Consider the following 10,529-nt stretch of genomic DNA (forward strand, 5'->3'; position numbering starts at 1 on the left):
AATTTCTTGACTTATTTCTGAATGTGAATGTTCTTTAGAAAAGGGATGCGGCGTTGCTTCTCGCCCGTGTAAAGGTCACGCATTCCAGACGTGGTTATGAGCGAACAGTTGCCGCAAGTGTTTGAAAAGAGCAAGAGAGGAAGCAGCCCTGCCCCGTGTGAGGATCAAACTCAGGCCCTTCAGATGACGAGACTGACGCACTACCAATTACGCCAACAAGCCCAGCTGCAGTACACACACCGGAAAGTTTGCCTCACATGGATTTCAGTCGCCCGTTCCCTAATCTTTAGACGCCCTCTGCTGAATGTTGCATTTGCCTTTTGATCTCACCGATACATTTTTGGTCTGTTTCTGTTGCGAGTCCGTCTTTCAGATCTCACCTAGCACAAGTCTCTGTGGCTGAGGTGGCCTCTCTGCTTCAGCATCGTGCCCTCACTCAGCCATTAAAAATGTCACTCGGACTTCTGACATGCTGACATGAAATGTCAAGAGAGAGGGGCGGAGTGACGCTTAAGCCAGAGAGAAGATGAAAAGGGGGCGTGGCTGCGAAACGCTTGACAGCTGCACGATGCTCTCCATGTAAGGCGGGACCACAGGCTAAAGGACGCCTTTCGGCACATCAAGCTCTAAGCACACACCTGGAGGATGCGGGAATTGATCCTGCTATCTCCCACATGCAAAGCAAGCGCTGTACCATACAAGCCAACCCCCCTCGCTGGGACTTATGCCTCGGCGTCACCTAGTGCCGCTTGTTCCCCTCTTACCGGGCACAGTTCACTGCCCTTCGTCTGCAAGGCAGTCGTGTAATTGCAGCTTTCTTGACTTATTGATGAAGGTCTGACTGGACGAGCGAATGGCGCCTCTCCCCATCCTCAAGCTCGCTGACAGATTGAAATGGAAAGTGCTGCTGTGGCTCGTTGGTCTAGTGGTATGATTCTCGCTTAGGGTGCGAGAGGTCCCGGGTTCAACTCCCGGACGAGCCCTCGTGTGCTCTTTTCCTCCTCTTCCACAAGACTGGGAACTGATATCCACATCACTTCGCAGCGTCTGCTTATGGCAAACGATGGAATGTGACTAATGACTGAACGAGCCTGGTGAATTCTCATCACGTGGCACAATGAGAGCGTGCAGTCAGCTGTCCAAGGCGGCAACCTCATTGCTCGTTCAAAAGAACACGTACTGAAAACTCATCACCACTGTGTCGTAGATGAGCACCGCGATCGCTTGTTGTCATGCGTCCTTACTTGGGAAATGCAGAAGCAAAAACTGCCCTCTCTCAGCCACCGAAACGTGTGCGGCTCGCCTTGCGCTCTCTGCGCCTCACATATTTGTCGAGCTGTCTGCTCTTCTTTCTGTTGAAGTAATCAAGTTACGGGGCGTCCTGCAGCCTATGATGTTCTCACTGAGAGCTTTCAAGATTTGAAGGAAAACTACGAGCTTGATGGCTCAAGTCGAACGAATGTGATTGTTAAGCAATCGATGATCAAAAGCACGTCTTCTAACAATTCGTGAGAGTATTATCAGCACTGTTTTCACTCGGATATACTTTTCACTTGCTAAGCTGACAAATTGGACGAGAAAATGCCGGAGACGCACTCAGTGCAGACTGAGGTTGGGAAGGAGGTGTGGCCCTTCAACGCTTGACAACTGAAGGACATTCTCTCCGCAACGGAGGAGCACCTGTCAGAAGTCGCAGAAGCTAAACAAGAGCACCGGGCTTCCGGAGATCCAAACTCAGACCTGGAGGATGCGGGCATCGATCCCGCTACCTCTTGCATGCTAAGCGAGCGCTCTACCATTTGAGCTAATCCCCCTCGCTTCATGCGTCTCGGCATCATGTCTTACCGCCTCTGCCCCTCTTACCGGGCACCGCCCACTGCCCTTGGTCTGCAAGGCAGTCCTTTCAAGTGCGATGACGACGCTGAGACCTTCGTTGCCTATTGTACGAGCTGAACTTTTGTGCTCATCAATTCAACGCTCTTTCCATCAACTCATCTTGTCTTTTGACGCTTCGTGTTTTGCGCTCCTTTGACTATCGGCATATCGGGTGACTGCAAACACTGAAGTTCTTGCTTACGGAGTGTGGAACATTGTTTTCAAGTGATCGCTGTTCTGTCATGTTGACGCCGAGTGAATCTTTCTTTGGCAACATGGGCAGGCTGACAGCAGTGCGAGCGAAAGTAATGGCAAATTTCTTGACTTATTTCTGAATGTGAATGTTCTTTAGAAAAGGGATGCGGCGTTGCTTCTCGCCCGTGTAAAGGTCACGCATTCCAGACGTGGTTATGAGCGAACAGTTGCCGCAAGTGTTTGAAAAGAGCAAGAGAGGAAGCAGCCCTGCCCCGTGTGAGGATCAAACTCAGGCCCTTCAGATGACGAGACTGACGCACTACCAATTACGCCAACAAGCCCAGCTGCAGTACACACACCGGAAAGTTTGCCTCACATGGATTTCAGTCGCCCGTTCCCTAATCTTTAGACGCCCTCTGCTAAATGTTGCATTTGCCTTTTGATCTCACCGATACATTTTTGGTCTGTTTCTGTTGCGAGTCCGTCTTTCAGATCTCACCTAGCACAAGTCTCTGTGGCTGAGGTGGCCTCTCTGCTTCAGCATCGTGCCCTCACTCAGCCATTAAAAATGTCACTCGGACTTCTGACATGCTGACATGAAATGTCAAGAGAGAGGGGCGGAGTGACGCTTAAGCCAGAGAGAAGATGAAAAGGGGGCGTGGCTGCGAAACGCTTGACAGCTGCACGATGCTCTCCATGTAAGGCGGGACCACAGGCTAAAGGACGCCTTTCGGCACATCAAGCTCTAAGCACACACCTGGAGGATGCGGGAATTGATCCTGCTATCTCCCACATGCAAAGCAAGCGCTGTACCATACAAGCCAACCCCCCTCGCTGGGACTTATGCCTCGGCGTCACCTAGTGCCGCTTGTTCCCCTCTTACCGGGCACAGTTCACTGCCCTTCGTCTGCAAGGCAGTCGTGTAATTGCAGCTTTCTTGACTTATTGATGAAGGTCTGACTGGACGAGCGAATGGCGCCTCTCCCCATCCTCAAGCTCGCTGACAGATTGAAATGGAAAGTGCTGCTGTGGCTCGTTGGTCTAGTGGTATGATTCTCGCTTAGGGTGCGAGAGGTCCCGGGTTCAACTCCCGGACGAGCCCTCGTGTGCTCTTTTCCTCCTCTTCCACAAGACTGGGAACTGATATCCACATCACTTCGCAGCGTCTGCTTATGGCAAACGATGGAATGTGACTAATGACTGAACGAGCCTGGTGAATTCTCATCACGTGGCACAATGAGAGCGTGCAGTCAGCTGTCCAAGGCGGCAACCTCATTGCTCGTTCAAAAGAACACGTACTGAAAACTCATCACCACTGTGTCGTAGATGAGCACCGCGATCGCTTGTTGTCATGCGTCCTTACTTGGGAAATGCAGAAGCAAAAACTGCCCTCTCTCAGCCACCGAAACGTGTGCGGCTCACCTTGCGCTCTCTGCGCCTCACATATTTGTCGAGCTGTCTGCTCTTCTTTCTGTTGAAGTAATCAAGTTACGGGGCGTCCTGCAGCCTATGATGTTCTCACTGAGAGCTTTCAAGATTTGAAGGAAAACTACGAGCTTGATGGCTCAAGTCGAACGAATGTGATTGTTAAGCAATCGATGATCAAAAGCACGTCTTCTAACAATTCGTGAGAGTATTATCAGCACTGTTTTCACTCGGATATACTTTTCACTTGCTAAGCTGACAAATTGGACGAGAAAATGCCGGAGACGCACTCAGTGCAGACTGAGGTTGGGAAGGAGGTGTGGCCCTTCAACGCTTGACAACTGAAGGACATTCTCTCCGCAACGGAGGAGCACCTGTCAGAAGTCGCAGAAGCTAAACAAGAGCACCGGGCTTCCGGAGATCCAAACTCAGACCTGGAGGATGCGGGCATCGATCCCGCTACCTCTTGCATGCTAAGCGAGCGCTCTACCATTTGAGCTAATCCCCCTCGCTTCATGCGTCTCGGCATCATGTCTTACCGCCTCTGCCCCTCTTACCGGGCACCGCCCACTGCCCTTGGTCTGCAAGGCAGTCCTTTCAAGTGCGATGACGACGCTGAGACCTTCGTTGCCTATTGTACGAGCTGAACTTTTGTGCTCATCAATTCAACGCTCTTTCCATCAACTCATCTTGTCTTTTGACGCTTCGTGTTTTGCGCTCCTTTGACTATCGGCATATCGGGTGACTGCAAACACTGAAGTTCTTGCTTACGGAGTGTGGAACATTGTTTTCAAGTGATCGCTGTTCTGTCATGTTGACGCCGAGTGAATCTTTCTTTGGCAACATGGGCAGGCTGACAGCAGTGCGAGCGAAAGTAATGGCAAATTTCTTGACTTATTTCTGAATGTGAATGTTCTTTAGAAAAGGGATGCGGCGTTGCTTCTCGCCCGTGTAAAGGTCACGCATTCCAGACGTGGTTATGAGCGAACAGTTGCCGCAAGTGTTTGAAAAGAGCAAGAGAGGAAGCAGCCCTGCCCCGTGTGAGGATCAAACTCAGGCCCTTCAGATGACGAGACTGACGCACTACCAATTACGCCAACAAGCCCAGCTGCAGTACACACACCGGAAAGTTTGCCTCACATGGATTTCAGTCGCCCGTTCCCTAATCTTTAGACGCCCTCTGCTGAATGTTGCATTTGCCTTTTGATCTCACCGATACATTTTTGGTCTGTTTCTGTTGCGAGTCCGTCTTTCAGATCTCACCTAGCACAAGTCTCTGTGGCTGAGGTGGCCTCTCTGCTTCAGCATCGTGCCCTCACTCAGCCATTAAAAATGTCACTCGGACTTCTGACATGCTGACATGAAATGTCAAGAGAGAGGGGCGGAGTGACGCTTAAGCCAGAGAGAAGATGAAAAGGGGGCGTGGCTGCGAAACGCTTGACAGCTGCACGATGCTCTCCATGTAAGGCGGGACCACAGGCTAAAGGACACCTTTCGGCACATCAAGCTCTAAGCACACACCTGGAGGATGCGGGAATTGATCCTGCTATCTCCCACATGCAAAGCAAGCGCTGTACCATACAAGCCAACCCCCCTCGCTGGGACTTATGCCTCGGCGTCACCTAGTGCCGCTTGTTCCCCTCTTACCGGGCACAGTTCACTGCCCTTCGTCTGCAAGGCAGTCGTGTAATTGCAGCTTTCTTGACTTATTGATGAAGGTCTGACTGGACGAGCGAATGGCGCCTCTCCCCATCCTCAAGCTCGCTGACAGATTGAAATGGAAAGTGCTGCTGTGGCTCGTTGGTCTAGTGGTATGATTCTCGCTTAGGGTGCGAGAGGTCCCGGGTTCAACTCCCGGACGAGCCCTCGTGTGCTCTTTTCCTCCTCTTCCACAAGACTGGGAACTGATATCCACATCACTTCGCAGCGTCTGCTTATGGCAAACGATGGAATGTGACTAATGACTGAACGAGCCTGGTGAATTCTCATCACGTGGCACAATGAGAGCGTGCAGTCAGCTGTCCAAGGCGGCAACCTCATTGCTCGTTCAAAAGAACACGTACTGAAAACTCATCACCACTGTGTCGTAGATGAGCACCGCGATCGCTTGTTGTCATGCGTCCTTACTTGGGAAATGCAGAAGCAAAAACTGCCCTCTCTCAGCCACCGAAACGTGTGCGGCTCGCCTTGCGCTCTCTGCGCCTCACATATTTGTCGAGCTGTCTGCTCTTCTTTCTGTTGAAGTAATCAAGTTACGGGGCGTCCTGCAGCCTATGATGTTCTCACTGAGAGCTTTCAAGATTTGAAGGAAAACTACGAGCTTGATGGCTCAAGTCGAACGAATGTGATTGTTAAGCAATCGATGATCAAAAGCACGTCTTCTAACAATTCGTGAGAGTATTATCAGCACTGTTTTCACTCGGATATACTTTTCACTTGCTAAGCTGACAAATTGGACGAGAAAATGCCGGAGACGCACTCAGTGCAGACTGAGGTTGGGAAGGAGGTGTGGCCCTTCAACGCTTGACAACTGAAGGACATTCTCTCCGCAACGGAGGAGCACCTGTCAGAAGTCGCAGAAGCTAAACAAGAGCACCGGGCTTCCGGAGATCCAAACTCAGACCTGGAGGATGCGGGCATCGATCCCGCTACCTCTTGCATGCTAAGCGAGCGCTCTACCATTTGAGCTAATCCCCCTCGCTTCATGCGTCTCGGCATCATGTCTTACCGCCTCTGCCCCTCTTACCGGGCACCGCCCACTGCCCTTGGTCTGCAAGGCAGTCCTTTCAAGTGCGATGACGACGCTGAGACCTTCGTTGCCTATTGTACGAGCTGAACTTTTGTGCTCATCAATTCAACGCTCTTTCCATCAACTCATCTTGTCTTTTGACGCTTCGTGTTTTGCGCTCCTTTGACTATCGGCATATCGGGTGACTGCAAACACTGAAGTTCTTGCTTACGGAGTGTGGAACATTGTTTTCAAGTGATCGCTGTTCTGTCATGTTGACGCCGAGTGAATCTTTCTTTGGCAACATGGGCAGGCTGACAGCAGTGCGAGCGAAAGTAATGGCAAATTTCTTGACTTATTTCTGAATGTGAATGTTCTTTAGAAAAGGGATGCGGCGTTGCTTCTCGCCCGTGTAAAGGTCACGCATTCCAGACGTGGTTATGAGCGAACAGTTGCCGCAAGTGTTTGAAAAGAGCAAGAGAGGAAGCAGCCCTGCCCCGTGTGAGGATCAAACTCAGGCCCTTCAGATGACGAGACTGACGCACTACCAATTACGCCAACAAGCCCAGCTGCAGTACACACACCGGAAAGTTTGCCTCACATGGATTTCAGTCGCCCGTTCCCTAATCTTTAGACGCCCTCTGCTGAATGTTGCATTTGCCTTTTGATCTCACCGATACATTTTTGGTCTGTTTCTGTTGCGAGTCCGTCTTTCAGATCTCACCTAGCACAAGTCTCTGTGGCTGAGGTGGCCTCTCTGCTTCAGCATCGTGCCCTCACTCAGCCATTAAAAATGTCACTCGGACTTCTGACATGCTGACATGAAATGTCAAGAGAGAGGGGCGGAGTGACGCTTAAGCCAGAGAGAAGATGAAAAGGGGGCGTGGCTGCGAAACGCTTGACAGCTGCACGATGCTCTCCATGTAAGGCGGGACCACAGGCTAAAGGACGCCTTTCGGCACATCAAGCTCTAAGCACACACCTGGAGGATGCGGGAATTGATCCTGCTATCTCCCACATGCAAAGCAAGCGCTGTACCATACAAGCCAACCCCCCTCGCTGGGACTTATGCCTCGGCGTCACCTAGTGCCGCTTGTTCCCCTCTTACCGGGCACAGTTCACTGCCCTTCGTCTGCAAGGCAGTCGTGTAATTGCAGCTTTCTTGACTTATTGATGAAGGTCTGACTGGACGAGCGAATGGCGCCTCTCCCCATCCTCAAGCTCGCTGACAGATTGAAATGGAAAGTGCTGCTGTGGCTCGTTGGTCTAGTGGTATGATTCTCGCTTAGGGTGCGAGAGGTCCCGGGTTCAACTCCCGGACGAGCCCTCGTGTGCTCTTTTCCTCCTCTTCCACAAGACTGGGAACTGATATCCACATCACTTCGCAGCGTCTGCTTATGGCAAACGATGGAATGTGACTAATGACTGAACGAGCCTGGTGAATTCTCATCACGTGGCACAATGAGAGCGTGCAGTCAGCTGTCCAAGGCGGCAACCTCATTGCTCGTTCAAAAGAACACGTACTGAAAACTCATCACCACTGTGTCGTAGATGAGCACCGCGATCGCTTGTTGTCATGCGTCCTTACTTGGGAAATGCAGAAGCAAAAACTGCCCTCTCTCAGCCACCGAAACGTGTGCAGCTCGCCTTGCGCTCTCTGGGCCTCACATATTTGTCGAGCTGTCTGCTCTTCTTTCTGTTGAAGTAATCAAGTTACGGGGCGTCCTGCAGCCTATGATGTTCTCACTGAGAGCTTTCAAGATTTGAAGGAAAACTACGAGCTTGATAAAAGAATCAATTTAAATGTTTCTTGAAAAACGGATCCTTCTAAATATCGGAAGTCCAACGTCTCATGGAAACTGTCTGTGTAACGGTCTAACGTGATAACGTGATAACCACTACACTCTGGAAACGGTGGGAAATTGTGCCCAGTGGCCCAGTGCTGAGCTACGCAAATGCTATTCAGGGGCTATTCAGGGGCCAATGCTATTCGATGTGAATTGAATGCTATTCAACTCGCCAATGCTATTCAGGGGTGGAAAAGGGTGGAGCCGTGTGTGTCTTTTGTTCAAAGACACCCCCATCTCAGAGCCGGAAGTACAGGCCTTCCTCCCGCAGGTCCACAAAGATGTTATTTTTTAAGAAGATTCTGCGAAAGTCGGCCATCCGCCTCTCAGCCCTGCAGTAGGCCAGGCTGAGAGAGAAGCAGTCCTTCACCCTGGCAATGCACAGCCTGACAAGGTCTGGCTTCAGGCCATTGTACATCATGAGGTTCCTCCTCTCCCAGACAGCTGTCCTCGTTAGGCTGAGGAGGAGGTTCACTAAAATGGCGTTAACCCCCCTCTCAGACCCGCGGTACCCAAAGAGGAACAGCTCTTTCCAGGGCACCCCGTCAAGAACAGCTCCTCGAACAGAGCGAAACAGGCCATCCAGCAGATCCGTCAAGTACGCCCTGGCTCGAGCTGGGGGAAGATCTTACCCCAGAACACCTCTGAGACCGGCACTCTGAAGCGTTTCGCCACCATCAGCCTGTAGAACATGCTGGTGGTGAACCCCAGGAGGTCCACCCCACGGTCCCCCCACTTCACCCTCAGCTCCGGCCAGGCCGGGCCTGCTGCCCCGTCTTGTAGATGGAGCTTCTCCAGCCAACTGTCCGGGAGACCGAGTTTGAGCTGCTCGTAATCCTGACGGATCTTACTGACAGGCAGCTCGTCGTCGACCTCTCGCACAGCGTCGACAATAGCCTGGGTGGGCAGAAATCCGTCCTTTACTTCATAAAGAAGATCCTTGACCTTGGATATGCCAGCCTCGTAGAGCTGCCTGTTCCATCGAGACACCAGCAGGGGGTCGAGGAACAGAGGCTGTTCCAGAATCTGGGCCCGGGTCTCCGGCGTGTAGGAGACATGCTGGGACATGAACTACCCCCTCGCCAGCAGGACCTCCCTGTAAAAGGAGGGCAGATGTTTTATCAACCCCGGAGTCAGCCTCACCAGGAGAGTCTCCTGCCCCAAGCCCCCGCAAGTCTCGAGGTAGCTTCCCATACCAATCTTCCAAATGCTGACATTATCCAGGTCAAGGAACTTCTTCACTACTTTCAGCCTAAAGCTTTTCAGCTTCAGGCCTACATCACACAGCTTCAGCCCACCCCTGGAGATTTTCCCAATGAGGGTGTCATGAGTGACCCGCGGAGGCTTCCCCTCCCACACGAATCCCACCACCAGTTGCCTAATCTCATTCTCTACCCGTTCAGGAAGAGGCATCACAGACAGTGGGTACCACAAGAGGGACAGGCACAGTGTGTTAACGAGCAGGACCCTTCCCTTTAGGGTCAGGGACCTGTGTCTCCACCGATTTAATTTGCCCTCATCTTAATGAGCTTCTCCTTCCACAGGAGAAGCCCAGTGGCCTGCTCATCAGCGTTAATGTAGATGCCAAGGACCTTCAGGTGACCCGTCTCAACCCTGAAAGGGTAACCGAAGAGCGGGGCAAGGTCTGCCCTCCCCACCGGCATGACCTCAGACTTCTCCAAGTTTACCTTGGCGCCCGAGGCAGCGCAGTAGGCCTGCACCACCTCTAAAATGGCCGAGATCTCCGCCACCTCTGCCAACGTCAGTCTGGTGTCGTCAGCATATTGGTAGATCAACGAGGTGGCGGTGCCCCCAGGCAAGGTCACTGGAAAGAAGCTCGTGAGGGAACCATTCACCTTGACACAGCTCACGATCCCCTTGTACACGAGCCTCACCCAGGAGATGAAGGCCTCGCCGAAGCCAAAGCTCTTCAAGACCTCAAACAGGAAGGAATGCTCCACCCTGTCGAAGGCCTTCTCCTGGTCCAGTTTCAGGACGTATCCACCCCTCGGCTGCTCCCGCATAAGGTCCACAACATCTCTGATGGAGCACACCGTGTCCGCGATGTCTCTCCACTTGACGCAGTAGGTCTGCGAAGGCGACAGGATCCTGGGCAGAACCTTCCCGAGCCTGAGGGAGAGAACACGAGTTAGTATCTTATAGTCTGTGTTCAACAGACTGATCGGGCGAAAGTTTTTCAAAAGGGAGGGATCCCCCTGCTTTTTGTAGACAAGAGAGATCACCCCCCTTCTCATAGATGGGGTCAGAGCGCCGGTCCTGGCAATCTCCTGGAACACCTCCAGAAGGAGGGGCCCCAGGGACTGCTGAAAGTGTCTGTAGAGCTTGGAGGAGAGCCCGTCCCACCCAAACAAACATTAGCTTTATTCATTTACAACCACACAAAACCAAACACAGGATCTACACACACATGAGGAGACTGACGGAACACGTACACATAT

At 52.0% G+C, this 10,529-nt stretch overlaps 4 non-coding genes across 4 annotated transcripts; all 4 read left to right on the top strand.

Annotated features, from left to right (window-relative positions):
- The first annotated feature begins 911 nt into the window (after positions 1-911).
- On the top strand, positions 912-983 carry trnap-agg (transfer RNA proline (anticodon AGG)). Its single transcript has one exon. It is a non-coding gene; the product is annotated as a tRNA-Pro (tRNA).
- Positions 984-3,100: 2,117 nt separating this feature from the next.
- trnap-agg (transfer RNA proline (anticodon AGG)) lies at positions 3,101-3,172 on the top strand. The gene has a single exon. It is a non-coding gene; the product is annotated as a tRNA-Pro (tRNA).
- A 2,117-nt stretch (positions 3,173-5,289) lies between these two features.
- trnap-agg (transfer RNA proline (anticodon AGG)) lies at positions 5,290-5,361 on the top strand. The gene has a single exon. It is a non-coding gene; the product is annotated as a tRNA-Pro (tRNA).
- Positions 5,362-7,478: 2,117 nt separating this feature from the next.
- Positions 7,479-7,550, top strand: trnap-agg (transfer RNA proline (anticodon AGG)). The gene has a single exon. It is a non-coding gene; the product is annotated as a tRNA-Pro (tRNA).
- Positions 7,551-10,529: the final 2,979 nt, after the last annotated feature.

The sequence above is a fragment of the Lepisosteus platostomus genome, chromosome 5, assembly GCF_059453375.1.
Source record: "Lepisosteus platostomus isolate fLepPlt1 chromosome 5, fLepPlt1.hap1, whole genome shotgun sequence".
Taxonomy (NCBI): Eukaryota; Metazoa; Chordata; class Actinopteri; order Semionotiformes; family Lepisosteidae; genus Lepisosteus; species Lepisosteus platostomus.